Below are 4,391 nucleotides of genomic sequence, written 5' to 3'. Positions count from 1 at the left end.
GTTGTCCCACATGTGCCCCAGGCCTGACTCTAATCCTTTACGTTTGCTCTGCCCTCTGCCAGGAGCACTCTTCTCTCCCCTTGCATCATGTCAGGCATGTTCCCCCATTGGCTGGGCCTCTACTTGCCCCCTGGTGACCTGACTCGTGTCTGATGGGTGTGTGTGCTTGTCCCCTATTTAAATGCAGTACCTGCCTTCCCCGTGTGAGTGATTTACTAACCTGCCAGGTATGGGGCAGGCCAGGGAAGTAGCCTCAGTGCCTGTGTAAAAAAATCAGTCTCAGGGCGCCTGGGTGGCTCAGTCATTAAGTGTCCGCCTTTGGCTCAGGTTGTGATCCCACGGTCCTAGGACCAAGACCTGTGTCAGGCTCTCTGCTCAGTGGGGAGCCTGCTTCACCCTCTCCCACTCCCCCTGCTTGTGTTCCCTCTCTAGCTGTCTCTCTCAAAATCTTAAAAAAAATCAGTCTCAGAGGGGCTCACCACACTTGCTGACAATGGGAGAGCTGCTGTCCCCACAGTGGGGAGCAGGTAGTCCCCTAAAATGGGGACTAGCCATGTGAGGCGGTTGGACAAGACTCCCAGTTTCTTGGGGCTGGGGAGATGTAGACCTGGACCCAGAAGCTCACACTCTTGGATTCAAGGCTGGGGCCAAGGCAAGCCCCCTCTTCTTCCAGGGGTCCTCTTTCCCCTTTCCTGCCCATGGGCTGGACCTGATCTAGGGGAGTTCGAGGGTGACCCCTCCTAGGAATACCAGTGGTTTACTGATGGACTTTGTCAGCCAGAGGCCCAGTAGCCTTCAAGGGAGGACCTTATAGGGGGTGGAGACAGCTCTGCTGGGGGCCAGTGACAGCCCACCCAAAGCAAAGTGGGGCAGGTAGCCAGCCCTGCTGATTCTACCCACTCTGTAGGGCATAGAAACAAGGGCTGTTCCCAAAGGTGCTCAACCCATGGCAGGTGGGGGGCGGGATCTGCAGGGGGGCAGCCAGGGGAGGGCACCTGCAGGGTTTGCCTGGGAGCTCAGCACAGGGGGAGTGTTCCTGGCTCCAGCATGCTGACTGTGGGGCTGCATGGATTTCTAGCCTCCTAAGCCTAGGGCTCCCCTTTGTAAGATGGGGTCCTGATGGCCCCCATCTCTGGGAGCGGAAGGTAAGGAGGCCCCGCTGGCAGACTCGCTCAGGACAGGCCAGGAGGGTGGCTATTGCTTAAAGCAGCCCAGGGCCTGCCCCCGTGATGAAAGTGCATATGTGCACGGCCCTGAGCTCTGGGGTCCTGCCACCAGCCTCTGGCAGTGACCCTCCTCCAGCCCTGTCCCCTGTCCCTGTGGATACATGGTCTTCCTGGAGCTGTTCCTGCAGATGGTGGAGAAGCACTTCATGGTGGGACACAGGGTCACCTACTATGTCTTCATCAATCAGCTGGCTGCTGGGCCTGTGTGCCCCTCCGGGAAGGCCGGAGGGTGGTCCTCGAGGTCCCTGGCGCCCCGTGCTGGGAGGACATGTCCATGCAGCACATGTGATGATCCGCCGCTTCTGCAAGCAGCTCTTCCTGTCATCACGTGCTGAAATAAAGTTCTCAGACCCCAATCTGAGCGACCATGGAGGGCTGTCTCTGCAAGTAGGGCAGCAGCAGCTGGGTTCTGCCCATCGCTTTTATTTCATTTTTTATCAGAAAAGCAAGGGCAGATGCCTCAAAGCGTGGGAAAGGAGGACAAAGGGATGGCAAGTATCCTGAAGCTGTAAAGCAGGCCTGCACCCTCCCCTAGGGGCAGGCACGCAGGGAGGCAGTCAGGGGGTGAGGGAAGAGCGGGAGTTGTGCTAGCAAATGCCAGGTGCAGAAAGGGGGCCTGACAGTGACATTCTTTCCTAGCTCCTAACCTGTGCCCTGCCCCTGGGGATCATGGGATCCTGCTCCTACTGGGCCCTTGCGTTCAATAGTCTGAGAACAGGAACGCTGTTGACCTTTCAGCTGCTTCCACAATCACTCCTGAGGGCTTACAATATATTTTCTAAGAATAACTCCACACTTCCTCTGTGAGGTGGACTACCTGGTGTGCACAGAGGTGGACATGAAGTTCCGTGACCACGTGCGCATGGAGATCCTGTCCCCCTTCTTTGGCACTCTGCACTCCAGTTTCTACCGGGCAACCCACAAGGACTTCAGCTATGAGCATCGGCCACAGTCCCAGGCACACATCCCCATGGACAAGGGCGACTTTTACTACATGGGGGTCGGTGGTGGAGGTTCACCGGCTGACCTTGGCCTGTCACCAGGCGATGGGAGTCGACCTGGCCAGTGGGATTGTGGCACGATGAGAGCCACCTGAACAGGCACCTGCTGGACCCCAAGCCCCTCAAGGTGCTGTCCCTGGAGGAACTGTGGGACCTACAGCTGCTGGGTGGCCCCCCATCATGAAGAAGCTGAGATTCATGGCTGTGCCCAAGAATCACCAGGACATCAGCAATGGTTATTGCTTGAGGGGTCGTTATGCTGCCTGCCGGGTCTTTCACTTGAGTTAACAGATGAGTCCGAAGGAAGGATGTCATCAGTTAGGAAATACAGACGAAGGTCAGAGTGGAGGTGGTTAAAGGCCTCTTTCACTCAGAGAGCGGGGGAGCTCCGAGCTTCTTCTACACACCTTGCCCTGCTCATCGATTCCAGCTGCCTGGCTCTGAGTTCTGTCCTTTTAATGAACTGGTCATCTAGTAAGTAACATGTTTCTCTGAGTTCCATGAGCCACTCGAGCAGATTATTTGAACTTGAGGAGGAGGTTGTGGGGACCTCCAATCTGTAGCCCATAGCTTGGAAACAGGGGTGACCTCTCTGCCCAGCCACTGGCTGACCACTGAGTTAACAGCACAGGGATTCAGTGGCCACACACAACAAGGAACACAGACTTGACAAAGTTAGTTCAGAAAAGCCATTAAGCCAACAGTAGCAACTACAACGAGCAGTAATAATGATGCCTGGCGTGGGGAAGGTCTGATGTTCAGGATGCTTCCATTATAATATTCATAATCACACCCTGGACTTGTCGCTGGGGACAAGTGCCCCGGCTGGGGGTCAGGTAGCTCCTACCTGTTCCACGTGCCTTTCCCTGGCTCCCCCAGCCGTGCACAGTGCTGTGCTGCTTCCCAGCAGATGTCGGTTTTAACCAAGGCCAGGAAGATGGGATGGGTTTTCCTGACTCCCCACCCCCTGCCCCACAGGGCTGCAAGAGAGGAAACCTTTCCTCAACCCTCTTAAGGTCCCTGGCTGAGTCTGGAAATTGAGAAAGACAAATGAACAGGCGAAAAGCAAGCAAAGTGTATTGATTTATTTTGGTGGGAGCCTCAGAAGACCATGGAGACCAGCAGAGGTGATTGGAGCAGACGCTTCTACCTTTTAGATAAAGAAGCAATAAATGGGGCGCCTGGGTGGCTCAGTTGGTTAAGCGACTGCCTTTGGCTCAGGTCATGATCCTGGAGTCCCTGGATCGAGTCCCGCATCGGGCTCCCTGCTCGGCGGGGAGTCTGCTTCTCCCTCTCCCACTCCCCGTTTGTGTTCCCTCTCTCGCTGTGTCTTTCTCTGTCAAATAAATAAATAAAATCTTTAAAAAAAAAAAAAAGAAGCAATAAATGTGTGAAGAATTGACAGACACAGGGGTTTGGACCAGGGCTGGTAAATGGTAAAGAACTAACTAGGAAGATAAAGGTTAGTTTAACCAGGTGTGTTCGTATAGCTTCGTGGCCCTAAGTTCCTTGACCCTGGTGATAAGCATGTCTTCCTTGTCGTCCGGGGAGAGAAAGTTCCACATGGGAGTATTCTGACCTGCTTCAGGGAAGAAGGGCTGATGGCTGGGGGTCAGAGGGACCTTCCTGCTTCTGCTCTATAAAAAAGTTCTTTCAGCTTCTCTATTTAATTTGCCAAGGTGCCATATTTGGGGTAGTGTGTCCTGACCCTCACTGGCCTGGTGCTGTACTCTGTCTCCTCCTAGTATCCAGGATATTGAAGGTCCTGCTGTGGAGAACTCCCAGCCCTGGGGTGGCCCCTTGTCCAGGGAGGCACCTGCCTGAAGGGGAGGGTTGCCTACGACTTCCCACGGGTGCCCTGTTGCTAAGGATGGCCACCCCTCCTCAGGGAGATTGGGTGCGAGAGTGTAGATCTTACTTCGAGAAACTGACTTCATTTCCTGCAAGGGTCTGCTGGTAGTGGGATCATACAGGAGTTCTATTTTTAGTATTCTGGGGAAGCTCCATACTTTTCCCAGCATGGCTGTGCCAACCAAAGTCAGTTCTGGATGATTTTTACCTATAAACCAGAGATTTTGCAAGAACGTCTCCAGCAGAGAACATGAGGAGAACATTTTTAAGACCTTAGAGAGGCAGAGATTTCCCAGAATGCAAAGTATACTAA

At 54.2% G+C, this 4,391-nt stretch overlaps 1 pseudogene; it reads left to right on the top strand.

Annotated features, from left to right (window-relative positions):
* The first annotated feature begins 1,327 nt into the window (after window positions 1-1,327).
* Window positions 1,328-2,411, top strand: LOC123840899 (histo-blood group ABO system transferase 2-like; annotated as a pseudogene).
* The last annotated feature ends 1,980 nt before the right edge of the window (window positions 2,412-4,391 follow it).

Source organism: Mirounga angustirostris, unplaced genomic scaffold, assembly GCF_029215605.1.
Source record: "Mirounga angustirostris isolate CCGP_5_RB_7025 unplaced genomic scaffold, mMirAng1.0.hap1 SCAF_14, whole genome shotgun sequence".
NCBI classification, from domain to species: domain Eukaryota; kingdom Metazoa; phylum Chordata; class Mammalia; order Carnivora; family Phocidae; genus Mirounga; species Mirounga angustirostris.
Note: the sequence above shows the minus strand (reverse complement) of the source record. Positions and strands in the feature narration are given on the sequence as shown.